Raw genomic sequence first — 15,067 nt, 5'->3', positions numbered from 1 at the left:
AAAGAATTTATATAAATTAAATTATTTACCATTATTGAAAAAAATTCAAGAAGATCTTGATAAAAGGATTACATTACCAATAACATTAGTAGGCAGAGTAAATGCTGTAAAAATGAATATATTTCCTAGATTACAATATTTATTCCAAACACTACCAATACAATTACTGCAGAAGTTTTTTCAAGAGTTAAATAAATGTGTGAGGAAGTTCCTTTGGCAAGGCAAGATGTCAAGAATATCGCTGGAAAAATTGACATGGAAATTTGACCTAGGAGGGTTACAACTTCCAAACTTTAAGAATTATTATAAAGCAAATCAACTTAGATTTATTGTATCTTTTTTTGATGAAGATAAACCGGCATGGATTAGAATAGAATTAGATAAAATAGGAGAAAATATACCAGAAGATTTTATATATAAGTGGGAATCTAAATGGATATGGTAAAAGAAAGAATCTCCTATATTAAAACATTTGATTGATTTATGGGACAAGATAAATATTGATGTTGAGATAAAGAAATCTTTATTAGCAAAGAGATCTTTAATTCAAAATAAACTTATTCCTTTTACGATGGATAACCAACTTTTATACAATTGGTTTCAAAAAGGGATTAGATATATAGGAGATTGTTTTGAAGGAGGTATATGTTATGTTCCCGTGGGTATCTTGTACTTGTCACGTGACAGTGGTGTTGAAGCTATACTGGACTTAAGGTAATGGTCATGTGATGGTGGAGTGACATCATTTTCCCGCCAGTAGAGGTCATGTGACAGGTTTTTTTTACAGGGTATAAAAGGAGGACCCCTCCCTGTGAGGATGGGCAGTTCGTGGCTGGATTTGCCATTTTGACTTCATGCCACTATGTGGTCTAATCTTATGACGCAGTTTGGTTGAAGGATGGAGTTTTATTTAATGCCTAAAGTTTGAAAGGTCATTGCCAGCAGTTTCTTTATAATACTGCCAGTTAAAAATCAGTGGAGAGTGAAGATCGGAGTTCAGGAGTTAAAAGATCAAGGAAAGTCGATTTCAATGGTGAAACAGGTTCGATCTTGTTTGATCCTCATTCGGAAGGAATTCGTTGGCTGTCCCCATGTTAATCTTTGCGAAATAGCAGAAAGGATTGGGAACAGTTTTGTAAAGGAAAGGTCAGTGCCTTTAAGCTGTTTCATTTCCATCTTTGTAAATTCTCCGTGGGAAAAGCATAGTTCGACTGGGAATCGCAACAACACGACGTGAAAGAGAATTTAAATCATCTAAAAAGTCTCTCCCTTAATGGACTGTAAGCATTTTGAACGTTTGCAATACTACTTTGAAGAACTGTTTTTGCAGCATCACTTTAAGAACTGTTTAAGCTGCCGCACAGCAGCTGATTTCCGGTTACGTTAGTGATTTGTTTACTTTTGGGGGTTTGTTTTTCAGTGTTTAATAAACGTTTTGTTTGTTATAAAAAAAAACCCTGACTCACTTATATATTTATTGTTACTGAATCCATAACATATATTAATGTCATTTGATCAATTAAAGAATAAATACAAAATATCAAACAACATTCTTTTTTGATATTTCCAATTAAGGGCTTATTTAAGAGATAAATTGGGTCAAACAATGTTATTGCCGAAACCTAATGAAATAGAAACTATAATTCAAAAAGAATTTAAAAGCATTATTTCTTGTATGTATATTTTGATTCAAAAACAGGCAATTAAACAAGGAATTCATAAGTCAAGACAATAATGTGAAAGTGATTTGAATATTAAAATTGAAGAAACAAGTTGGTCAAGACTATGTCCTGACAGTATGACAAATACAACAAATGTTCGGTTAAGATTAGAGCAATATAATTTTTTACATCAATTATATATTACACTGTAGCGGTGTGCTACACGCAGCGCTGAAATAACGACACGGAGTCAGTGAACTGCAGTTACAAAAAGATTTTATTCGAACTTCGCGGCCTCGCTTTAAAGCCTTCCTGATCCCGCCCTCCCCGGGCGCGGATGCTGTAGGGGGCACGTATTCACAGTCCTGTCCCGCGCACGGATGCTGTAGGGGGCACGTATTCACAGTCCCGCACGGGCTTTTCCCCCTGCTGGTGAAGCAGACTTGGCGCCCTTTAGGGACTGGCCTTTATGCTGGCGTGCTGGCTATTTGTGAGCCGGTTCGAGTGCGCTAGGAAGTGGGTCGCCACATAACCCCCCCCCCCCAGAACTGGCGATATACCCCCCCAATGTCCACAGTCTGGGCCGGACCCTGTTTGGGAGGTCTGCCTCTGCGCCGCAGTGCCAGAAACTCGACCGGTTGCGCCACATCCACAGGGGCCGATTTCAGTCGGTCCACCGTGAAAACCTCCTCTCTCCCCCCAACGTCCAGCACGAACGTGGACCCATTGTTCCTGATCACCGTAAACGGCCCCTCGTAGGGCCGCTGTAGCGGTGGCCAATGCCTGCCCCTTCGTACAAACACAAACTTACTGTTCTGCAGGTCTTTGGGTACGCAGGTCGAGTTCTGCCCATGCTGCGAAGTGGGTATGGGGGCCAGGTTACCGAGCCTCTCACGTAGTCTGCCCAGGACTGCAGCGGGTTCTTCCTCGTGCCCCCTTGGGGCTGATATGAACTCCCCGGGGATGACCAGGGTGCGCCGTACACCAACTCGGCCGACGAGGTGTGCAGATCGTCTTTGGGCGCCGTGCGGATGCCAAGCAGGACCCAGGGAAGCTCGTCCACCCAGTTAGGCCCTTTGAGGTGGGCCATGAGAGCCGACTTCAGGTGATGGTGGAAACGCTCCACCAGGCCGTTCGACTGTGGGTGGTAGGCAGTTGTGTGGTGCAGCTGAGTCCCCAACAGGCTGGCCATAGCTGACCACAGGCTGGAGGTGAACTGGGCGCCTCTGTCAGAGGTAATGTGGACCGGTACACCAAAGTGAGATACCCAGGTGGCGATCAGTGCCCGGGCGCAAGATTTGGAGGTGGTGTCGGTGAGCGGGATCGCCTCTGGCCATCTTGTGAACCGGTCCACGATAGTGAGGAGGTGCTGCGCTCCTCGCGACACTGGCAGGGGGCCCACGATATCCACATGAATGTGGTCGAAACGCCGGTGGGTGGGGTGGAACTGCTGCGGCAGGGCTTTGGTGTGCCGCTGCACCTTGGCCGTCTGGCAGTGCACGCACGTTTTGGCCCATTCACTGACTTGCTTGTGGAGTCCGTGCCAAACGAACCTGTTGGCTACCATCCGGACAGTTGTCCTGTTGGAGGGGTGCGCTAAGTTATGAATGGAATTGAAAATGCGCTGCCGCCAGGCTGCCGGGACGACGGGGCGGGGTTGGCCGGTGGTGACGTCACAGAGTAGGGTCCTCTCACCTGGGCCTACGGGGAGGTCCTGGAGCTGCAAACCGGAGACTGCGGTTCTGTAACTTGGGATCTCCTCGTCTGCCTGCTGCGCCTCTGCCAGCGCCTCAAAGTCTACCCCTTGGGAAAGGGCATGAATGTTAGGGCGAGAGAGCGTATCCGCCATGACATTGTCCTTACCCGAGACGTGCCGGACATCCGTCGTGTATTCAGAGATGTAGGACAGATGGCACTGCTGGTGGGACGACCAGGGATCGGACACCTTTGTGAATGTAAAGGTAAGCAGTTTGTGGTCCATGAACGCAGTGAAGGGCCTACCTTCTAAGAAGTACCTGAAATGCCGGATTGCCAGGTATAGCGCCAACAGTTCCCGGTCGAAAGCACTGTATTTGAGCTCGGGTGGTCGCAGGTGTTTGCTGAAAAACGCCAGGGGTTGCCAGCGACCCTCGATGAGTTGCTCCAGTACCCCACCGACTGCCGTGTTAGATGCATCCACTGTGAGGGCGGTAGGGACATCCATTCTGGGGTGCACTAGCATCGCGGCGTTTGCCAAAGCTTCTTTTGTTTTAATGAAAGCGGCGGCGGACTCCTCGTCCCAGGTAATGTCCTTGCCCGGACCCAACATCAGGGCGAACAGGGGGCGCATGATTCGGGCAGCTGAAGGGAGGAAGTGGTGGTAGAAATTTACCATACCCACGAATTCCTGAAGGCCTTTGATTGTGGTGGGTCGGGGGAAACGGCGGACTGCGTCTACCTTAGCAGGCAGAGGGGTTGCCCCGTCTGTAGTGATCCTGTGGCCCAGGAAGTCGATGGTGTCAAGCCCGAACTGGCATTTGGCCGGGTTGATTGTCAGGCCGTATTCAGTCAGTCGGGCATAGAGTTGACGGAGGTGGGACAGATGCTCCTGACGACTGCTGCTGGCTATGAGGATGTCGTCCAAATAGATGAAAGCGAAGTCCAGGTCGTGTCCCACCGCGTCCATTAACCGCTGAAACGTCTGTGCGGCATTCTTTAGGCCGAATGGCATGCGGAGGAACTGGAAAAGGCTGAACGGGGTGATGAGTGCCGTTTTGGGGACGTTGTCCGGATGCATCGGGATTTGATGGTATCCCCGGACCAGGTCTACCTTGGAGAAGATCCGTGCGCCGTGCAGGTTTGCTGCAAAGTCCTGAATGTGCAGCACAGGGTAGCGGTCCGGTGTGGTAGCCTCGTTCAGCCTGCAGTAGTCGCCGCATGGTCTCCAGCTCCCAGTCGCTTTGGGCACCATGTGCAGGGGGGCGGCCCATGGGCAGTCGGACCGTCGTATGATCCCCAATTCCTCCATCCTCTTGAACTCCTCGTTTGTCAGTCGGAGCTTGTCCGGGGGAAGCCTTTGAGCACAGGTGTGGAGGGGTCGGGATGTGGTGCTGTACACCGTGTCTGGGCATGGCTGTCGTGAACTGCGGTGCCAGAACCGATGGGAAATCCGCCAGGACTCTGGTGAAGTCGTTGTCGGACAGCGTGATGGAGTCTAGGTGAGGGGCTGGCAACTGGGCTTCACCCAGGGAGAACATCTGAAAGGTCTCGGCGTAGACCAGTCTCTGCCTTGGCAGATCGACCAGTAGGCTGTGAGACCGCAAAAAATCCGCACCCAGGAGCGGTTGGGCTACGGCGGCCAGTGTGAAGTCCCACGTGAACTGGCTGGAGCCGAACTGTAACTGCACAGGTGCCGTAGGTCCTTACTGTGCTGCCGTTCACGGCCCTCGGGGGGGGACCCGGTGCCCTGTTGCGGGTGTCGTAACTCGTCCGAGGTAAGACGCTGATCTCGGCACCGGTGTCGACCAAAAAATGGCGTCCCGACCGCTTGTCCCACACATACAGGAGGCTATCCCGATGGCCAGCCGCCGTAGCCATCGCCTGGTGATCTGTGCGACCGACAACCCACTCTCCTTCTTGGCATTCCACAGCAAGTCCGCCCGGGTTGCCACCTTCCGGGAGTCGCGGAAATCCGCATCGGACAGCAGCAGGCGTATGTCCTCGGGCAGCTGCTCCAGGAATGCCTGCTCAAACATGAGGCAGGGCTTGTGTCCTCCGGCCAGAGACAACATCTCATTCATCAAAGCCGACGGTGGCCTGTCCCCCTAACCATCTAGGTGCAGTAAGTGGGCAGCTCGCTCGCACCGTGAGAGTCCGAAAGTCCTTATGAGCAGGGCTTTGAATTCTGTGTATTTGTCATCCGCTGGGGGAGACTGTATGAACTCCTCAACCTGGGCCACTGTGTCCTGGTCGAGGGAGCTCACCACGTAGTAGTAACGTGTGTCCTCCGAGGTTATCTGCCGAACGTGGAATTGGGCTTCTGCTTGCTGGAACCATAGGTGAGGTTGCAGCATCCAGAAGCTTGGCAGTTTCAACAAAACTGCATGAACAGATGCGGCGTCGGTCATCTTCGGCCCAAATGTTGTTTGGGTCGTCGGGGTCACCAATTGTAGCGGTGTGCTACACGCAGCGCTAAAATAACGACATGGAGTCGGCGAACTGCAGTTACAAAAAGATTTTATTTGAACTTTGCGGCCTCGCTTTAAAGCCTTCCTGATCCCGCCCTCCCTGGGCGCGGATGCTGTAGGGGGCACGTATTCACAGTCCCGCACGGGCTTTTCCCCTAGTTGGTGAAGCAGACTTGGCGCCCTTTTGGGACTGGCCTTTATGCTGGCGCGCTGGCTATTTGTGAGCCGGTTCGAGTGCGCTAGGAAGTGGGTCGCCACAACACCACAAAAAATAAATAAATTAAACCCAAATTTATCTGATCAATGTTTCCAATGTAATCAAGAAATTGGTACTTTTTTACACTCTACTTGGTCTTGTTTTAAAATTCAACCTTTTTGGACAAATTTAAGAGTTTTATTGGAACAAATTATTGGAACACAACTTACACATAATCCAACATTATTTTTACTAGGCGATATTGAAGGGATAAAACCGAAATCCAAACTGAATAAATATCAGAAAGAATTCATAAAAATTGCATTGGCAGTAGCCAAAAAGGCTATTGCAGTTACTTGGAAATTGGATTCATACTTATGTATAGATCGTTGGAAGAATGAAATTTTCAGCTGCATTCCACGAAAAAATTACTTATAATTTAAGAGATAAATATGAAATATTTCTGAAAATTTGGCACCCTTATTTACAGAAGATAGGATTAAATATATAGGTGCTCCGAAGATAAAATTACTGGTTATTTGGGAAAGAAATAAATATATTTACTAAAGCTATTATGAACTCCGTGGAGCATGTGGGGATCTTCCGATATCCAGGCATTCTTTCTTTCTTTCTTTTTTCTTCTCTCTTTTTTTTCTCTTTCTATGGGGATATGTTAGGGGGAGGGGTTAAGGGGAGGGGGGAAGGGTTGATAATTTTTTTTCCTTCTGTAACTATTTGAAAATTCAATTAAAAAATTTATATAAAAATTTTTTTAAAAAAGAGATTGGAGTGGCACTCTGCTCCACTGGAAACCTCCATTCTTCACAAAGTACCACAACTCTGGCAGGGTTTGCTGGCCATTACTTCCTACAAAGCAAAACCCAACATCATGAATGGTAGCAATGCCTCACTACCAGACAGGCTCAATGTCTTTTTTGCTCACTTTGAAAGGGAGAATAAAACCACAGCTATGCAGATCTCTGCAGCACCTCTCTCTCTCTCTCTCTCTCTCTCTCTCTCTCTCTCTCTCTCTCTCTCTCTCTCAGGCTGACGTCGGACTGTCTTTTGAGAATCCTTGCAAGGCAGCTGGGCCCAATGGAGTAACTGGTAAGGCTCTGAAAACCTGTGCCAACCAACTGGCAGGGTTTTCAAAGACATTTTAAATCCCTCACTGCTACATTCTCACCTGCTTCAAACGCACAACAATTATACCAGTGCCCAAGAAGAGCAACGTGAGCTGCCTCAATGACTATCGTCCAGGTAGCACTCTTATCTACGGTGATGAAAAGCTTTTAGAGGTTGGTCTTGGCTAGAGTCAACACATGTCTCAAGAAGGACCTGGACTAACTGCAATTTGCCTATCACCACAATAGTCTACAGCAGGCGAAATTTCAATGGATCTCCAATCATCCTTGGATCACCTGGACAATGCAAATACCTATGTCAGGATGTTTTTTTATTGATTATAGCGCAGCATTTAACATCATCATTTCTATAGTTCTGATGGGCAAGGTACAGAATTTAGTCTCTGTATCTCCCTCTGCAACTGGATCCTTGACTTCCTCACAGGAAGACCACAATCTGTGCAGATTGGAAATACCATCTCTGCCTCACTGATAATCAACAGTGGCGTGCCACAAGGTTGTGTGCTTAGCCCATGGCTCTACTCTCTCTTCACCCACAACTAGACATAGCTCAGACGCCATTTGTAAATTTGTTAATGATACAACTGTTGTTGGTAGAATTTCAGATGGTGACGAAAGGGCATACAGGAGTGAAATATATTAATTAGTTGAGTGGTGTCGCAGCAATAACTTTGCACTCAACATCAGTAAGACCAAAGAGCTGATTGTGGACTTCAGAAAGGGTAAGATGATGGAACACAGAACAATCCTCATAGAGAGAAGTAGAGAGAGCAAGCAATTTTAAGTTCTTGGGTGTCAATATCTCTGAGAACCTAACCTGGATGCAACATATTGATACAGTTATGAAGAAACCTTTCCACATTTCAATTCCAATTCTCTTGAGCTGTAATTTAGATATCGGAGCTTTATTCTAAACACACAAATCAACTGGTTCTTGAGCCTATTGGCAAAACTTTAATTGCCACTACAATTTAGCAACATAATAACCAGTCTGGCTACTTTGCTCTTCAATGGACTTCAATTTTGTTTTGCTCTAATTATTTTTTTCTTTTAAAACGTGTGATACGTTTTCTCGTGAATGCTATGTAGCTGTGATGCTGCTGCAAGTTAATTCTTAATTGAACCCAGGTATACTGTACATATGCTGCATATGACAGTAAACGTGACTTTGAAACTTGACTTTCACTCTGATCCAGCAATCAGCCTGCAGTGCACTTTTTTTCCATTAAGTAAATCCTTTTTTGGGATGTAGACAATATTACACGGTTTATTAGGAGTGTGTTCACAAAGGGCCTTTATAATTGTAACAAGATACCCTTCCTTCTGTTATTATATTCTTATAACATGAAGGCAAACAATTATTTGCCCTGTTAACTACTTACTGCATCTGCTCGTTTGCTTTCACTAAATGATGTTCAAGAACACCCAAACCACTTTGGGCATCAGAATGAAGTAATACAGTGTTTGTTTAATGAAGTGAACAATTTCATACTTATCCGTGTTATACTGCAATGCATTTGTCCATTTCTTCAATTCTTCTTGAAGCCCCTTCACAGTTCATAATACACCTGGTTCAATCTCAATGGCAAACTTTGAATATAAATGTGGCAGCTGCCTCCCTTGCCAGTCAGGAAGGAAGCAAAGTGGAGAGGGTTTTAAAACTGGATGGGATTCAAAGGAGGTTCATGAAAATGATTCCAGGATTGAATGACTTGGCAACTGATGGCTCTGGGCCTGTATTCACTGGAATTCAAAAGAATGAGAGTTGACTTAATTGAAACCTATCAAATGGTGAAAAGCCTTGATAGACTACAGTATACATGAAGAGGATGTTTCCTATGATGGAAGATTCTAAGACCAGAGGACACAGCCTCAGAACACAGGGATGTCCTTTTAGAACAGAGATGAGGAGGAATTTCTTTAGCCAGAGAGTGGTGAAACTGTGGAATTCTTTGCCACAGGCGGCTGTGGAGGTCAAGTCTTTAAGTATACTTAAGGCAGAGGTTGATAGATTCTCGATTAGTCAGAGCTTGAAGGGATATCAGGGAGAAGGCAGGAGATTGGGGCTGAGAGCAAAAGTGAATCAGCCATGATGAAATCGCGGAGCAGATTCGGGCTAAATGGCTTAATCCTGCTCCTATATCTTACAGTCAAACATATAAAAATTCAAAGTTCCAAACGTGTTCTTCACCTTGGCCTCAGGTTGCACATAGTTGGAGCAATTCTCCTCGTTGAGTATGCATTACTTTGGGACGTTGCTGAAACTCTTCTACTTCTCCTGTCTTTCCCCTTCCCAGAAGCTTGTTCTTGATTACATTATCAGTGCCTATTATCTTTATATATTACTCTAAAGGAAGAGCCCATTAAGTCCCATGTTGGAGAACAACTACTTCCTGCAGAGTTATAAAAGAAAACCAACCGCAACGCTTGCTGACCAAAAGCCCACTGTAAATTTTAGCAAGTGTACAATGTCCTGTGTAGATTACTAAAAAGGGCTTCTTTGGTTTGTTACGAGTAGGAATGTTTCTTTGTTAAATGTTTTTCTCGCCGTTGTTTTGCTTTAGAATGGCTGATATGGTAATTGTATTCATTTGTTAATCAATGGGGAATGTTATTGTGTTTTGTGAGGCTGGGAACTTGGGGGAGGGGTTGCGCGGGCTTGGGGGTGAAGGGAGTCCGGAGGGAGATGCCAAGGAAGGAGGACGTGCGCTCGGAAGACCACCGGTGAGTCCGAGGTGGAAGACGTGGAAGTCGGGAGGGCAAGCGAAGAGGAGTCGAACGGTTCACTGGATGAGCTCCACCGAGTGCACTAAACTGACTGAACTTTGATAAGTTGGCGCCTTTTGTTTTTTTCTTGTATATATATATATTGTATTGCCTAATACTCTTTTAATCTTAGTAAACTCTTTAAAGTGTATTTCATACCGGTATTTGTTGTGGGTTTGATACTGTTGGCGGGCGCGAGGCATAAACTTGATTCTCACAGCACCTGCGTGTACGGGAGGTGGGTTGGTGTGTGGCTGGATCTCCTTTTCCCCTAGACATATACCAGCCTGTTGGGTAAGTGTTACACAAGTTTATGGTGCATGTTGCAATCACTGTAATCTCAGTGACCAGTGATAGTCCTTTTTGCAGTTGAACCCATGTTCCCTTGGTAATACAAAGATTTAGCAGGATTGTAAAACTCCAAATCGGCAGCAATGGCATCAGATCAGCATTGCATAATGACTGATGTCACTTCTCATATTTCTATTGGCCATTGCACTTCAAACATAAACTTCCTACCCAACACTCAGGTCAGCATGACTTGCCACATTGTGATTAATTTAGCACCCAAAGCCCTAGCAAAAGGTACTTTGCAGCTTTAATTCATGGCCCAAGTACCTTGTTCATGACGGAGTGAAAAAGCAGGGTCTGTTTCAAAGCAACTATTCCATTTTGTATGCATCAATCAGCTGAATAATGTGCTAAATCAATCACTAGAACTGAGAATTAAACTTTACAGCAATGAGACCAGGACACAAGGATTTTAAAACATTAATCTTTTTGACCTTATCTTTTCATGTTCCTTATATGCCCAGCTGTATTATGATTTACATGACATCATCTCTTACCAATGCTGACCACAGGTATCCATAGTGAACCCTAGCATCTAATCTCACTGTAAAATAGTCGGGGTATTTTAAAAGTTAAACAATCCAGGCAACTCTGCAGTAATGGACAGAAGCTATCAAAATTAAGTAAACTTAAGCTGTGCAGATCAGATAATCCCCAGAATGAACCATTGCCCACTGTACCCTTTCCTGTTCATATTTGATTGCAGTGGGCCTATCTCACAGGTCTGAAGCATTCCCAAGTGCAACAATTTTATAGTGACAGGACCACCAGCTTCCTCCCTTGAGGAAGTCATGCCTGTTACATTTCCATAATGTCCTTGATGGCCGAAAAGACAGTTTCCTTAGGTTTGCTGACCATAGAAATTGTGATTCGTTTTTGATAATTTCTAGTTATGATTTGACAATGAGGAATATATAGAAAATATTAAAATTGAAGTGAATTGTTAAAAATCATTAAATATTCTAAGAAAAGGTTATTTAAAACATAAAGAGTAAAAACATGAAACTGATGTGAAATGATTTTAAAATAAGCTGATTTTTTTTCTTCCTAATCTTAAACTCCTATTTCCAATAGAACGTGAAGCTTAACAGAGTCTTGAACAAGTCTGTGCATTGTCTAAGAGGCAATCTCTGCTTTCTGTTTGGAGTCTAGACAGTCCTGGTCTCAATCCATTTGACAAAATAACACATCTACATGGTGCTTTGTTGCAGGAAAGCAGCATCCATCATCAGGGACCACCCCCATAACCCAGGTCACGATCTCTTCTCGCTGCTGCCAACAGAAAGAATGTACAGGGGCCTTAGGATTCACACCACCAGCTTCAGGGACAGTTATTACCCCTCAACCATCAGTCTCAAACAGGATGGATAACTTCACTCAACCTTTTCCCATCACTGAAATGTTCCCACAACCCATGGATTCATTTTCAAGGACTCTTCATATGTTCTCGATATTTGGTTCTTCTTGTTTATTTATTTATCACTATTATTTATATTTTTTTGTATTTGCAGTTTGTTGTATTTTGCAGACAGGTTGAAAACCCAAGTTGGTGTTGTCATTCATTGATTCTATGATGTTTATTATTCTATTATAGATTTATTGAGTACATCCACAGAACTAAAACTCAGGCTGAGCAGCACTGGGACCAGAACGCATGTACAAAGACACTTTGATCTTGAAAAGCTCAAGGACACCAGTGTGAGATCTGCTATCACCGTTCAGCTGAAGAACAGATTCCAGGCTTTGCAGGACCTTAACTAGGATGTGTCAGTTGACAGGATCTACACAATGTGGAAATGGATTGCCTCAATCCACAAGGAGAACAGCGAGGCTTGTCTAAGATACAAAGCTGGAAAGAAGAATAAAAAATGGATACAGCAGGAAACATCAACAACATTAAAAAAAGACAGAAAATTAAGAAGAAAGTGTTAGATGCAAAGTCAACATGAATTAAGGTGAAACGTCAACTGGCATTACTGCATTTAACAAGAAAGAGAGTTGTAAAAAAGGATAAGAGAATCTACATAGACCTTGCAGAGGAGGTTGAAGCAACAACCATTGAAGGTGCGCAGGGAAATGGATACAAGATTTCAAAATTGGTATATGGAAAGCACCAGGCTAGGCACAGTGGTCCCACGAGAGATAAAAACAATCTGCTTTTAACAATTGAGAAGGAACAAGAAGCACGATGGGTGGAGTAATTCAGAAAATTACTGAATAGACCACCATCAGATTAAGGACCTGACATACAAGTGCAGCAGAGGCCTTTGACATCCACACAGATCCATGCAAGAAAGAAGAGATTGTTGGTGCAATTAGATTATTGAAGAACAGCTAAGCTCCAGGACATGACAATTTGAATGATGACCTGTTCAAAGCTGAACCAAAAGTTGCAGCAATCATCCTGCAAATAGTGTTACCTATAACCTGGGAATGGAAACAAGTATCCAAGAAATAGACAATGGGAGATATTGTAAGGATCCCCAAGAAAGAAGTGCTAAGTGATTGCAACAACTGGCATGGCATCGCACTTTTGTAAGTGTCCAGCAAGATTCTCACCAAAGTCATTGTCCAATGGATTACAGATGCTATTGATGTGTGTTTGAGGAAGGCTGTGTCAATCAGATCTTCATGATGCATAACATGACAGAATATTGCAGAGTGGCAGAAACAACTGTATGCGAATTTTGTGGACTTTGAAAAGGCTTTTGATAGCATCCACATGGAGACCCTCTGGCAAATTCTCAAATCTACCAAAGTTATCTAGTTTATCCAATGTTTCTATGCTAACTTCACCTGCAGAATTAGGGACTGCATTGAAGGTTAAGGCAGGAGTCAGGCAAGGCTGTGTGATGTGGACGATATTATTTAACTTGGTGATTGGGTTTTGAGCCAAACAATGAAAGATAAGCAAAGAGGCAAGGCTGAACTCTATTCTCTACTTTAGAAGGCCTTGATTTTACAGATGACCTCGTATTACTATCACACACAAGAGAAAATTCAGTGCCTGTGTACCTTTGATGGACAGCTCGGACTCAGAGAGAGCCAGAGAAAGATTCAGTCATGACCCTCAGTGTAGGGTCTCCTCTTCCCATCAATGTGTATGGCATCTACTTACCTATTCACCCTACCTGGGCAGCAGCATACTGCAGGAAGATGGGGCCAAGGATGACATCCAGTGTAGACTCAGCAAAGCTAGAAGCATCTTTGGATCAATGAGCAAGCAACATATGGAGATCCACGAAGTACAGAGTCCACACCAAGGTGATACTGTACAAGAGCTGTGTTCTGTCCACACTCCTGTATGGGTCAGAATGCTGGCACATGACAGAAAACAACCTTGCAAAGCTGTCATCATTCAAAACCGTGAGCCTATGGTAGATCCTTCATATTTTTTGCCCAGAAGAGATCTCCAACCATGCCCTACACCTTTAGTGTTACCAAGAGGACGTAGCCACAATCAGCATGAGGAAACATTGGGCATGTGATCAGAATACAGAGCAACTCCAACATCTAGATAGCACTTCATTGGACCCCGGAAGGGCAGAGGAAATGTGGGAGACAAAACACGACTTGGCGTCATACCATAAAGGACGAAATGATGACCCTGAATCACACCTAGGGCACAATAGAGAAAATAGCCAAGGACAGGCAGAGATGGGGGACCTTCATTGCTGCCCTAAACTCCAGTGGCATAAAAGGCAGTAACTCTGCAGGAAAATGAATCTCAGGGTTTAATATAGTGACATATATGTACTTTGATAATAAATTTACTTTGAACTTTGAACTTTGTGTGCTGAGTTCTAGTACTTCCATTTAAACATTGTTTGCCATTATATCAACACTGGGACATTGGTAGTCCTCAAAGTCAGACAGAATTTGGTAATATCTTGATTGAAAAAATGATTTTTATCTAGTCACTAAGGTCCTGCCATAAATTTTCAGTGGGAAATGACCATAATGGGCCTGTACTCCTTGGAGGTCAAAAACCTGTGATGTCCTCGTTGAGACATTAGATACTGAACAGGTCCAACAAGAGGAGATTCTGTGGGGAAGTTTCCCCAGGTGGAGGAACCTAGAACTAGGAACCACTGTCTCAGGAAACCGGGTCAGCTATTTAAATTTGAGAGAAGGACGAATTTCTTCAGAGAGTAACCAATTTTCGGAATTCTCCATCCCTGTGAGGTATAGAGACAAAATCATTAAGATCATGGTTATTTTGCACTACAAGGGAATCAAAGTTAATGGAAATTGAATAGGAAACCAGGAGTGGGGCCACTTTCCTTACTTAACTGACAGAATGTGCTTGAGTAGCTGTTGGCCTACTGCTGCTCCTGTTTTTTATGTTCTGATTCTACTCTAATTGTGCATTATATTGCTATTTGTCTCAGAGATCGCAGAATAGTTGACCTTGGGAAAATGCAGCTTGGATGTATTTATGGCACAGAACAATGAGCATAACTCCACATTGTATGTTATCTGAGAGCACTAGATAGGCCATCGGAGAAGGATCTTAAGTGAGGATATAACCATAGTGTATCTAATTCGAGACTGCTTGACTCAGCCATTAAACACAAAATGTTCCATTACCCTGGTAATGCATTTGTCATCTTGATGAGTACCTTTCAGTAATAAGCAATGACAAACAAGGTGCTGATTTTTCTAAAAAAATAAATGAAATTTCCAGCCATTATTGTGCTTTGCTTTATTGAGACAGATGGTTGCAGTGTGGTGTCAAGCTGATATTGATAACTGTCATTCCTTCTCACCTCTCTTGTCTAT

The sequence above is a fragment of the Hemitrygon akajei genome, chromosome 10, assembly GCF_048418815.1.
Source record: "Hemitrygon akajei chromosome 10, sHemAka1.3, whole genome shotgun sequence".
NCBI classification, from domain to species: Eukaryota; Metazoa; Chordata; class Chondrichthyes; order Myliobatiformes; family Dasyatidae; genus Hemitrygon; species Hemitrygon akajei.
The sequence above is the reverse complement of the archived record's forward strand: the minus strand, read 5'-3'. Positions refer to the sequence as shown.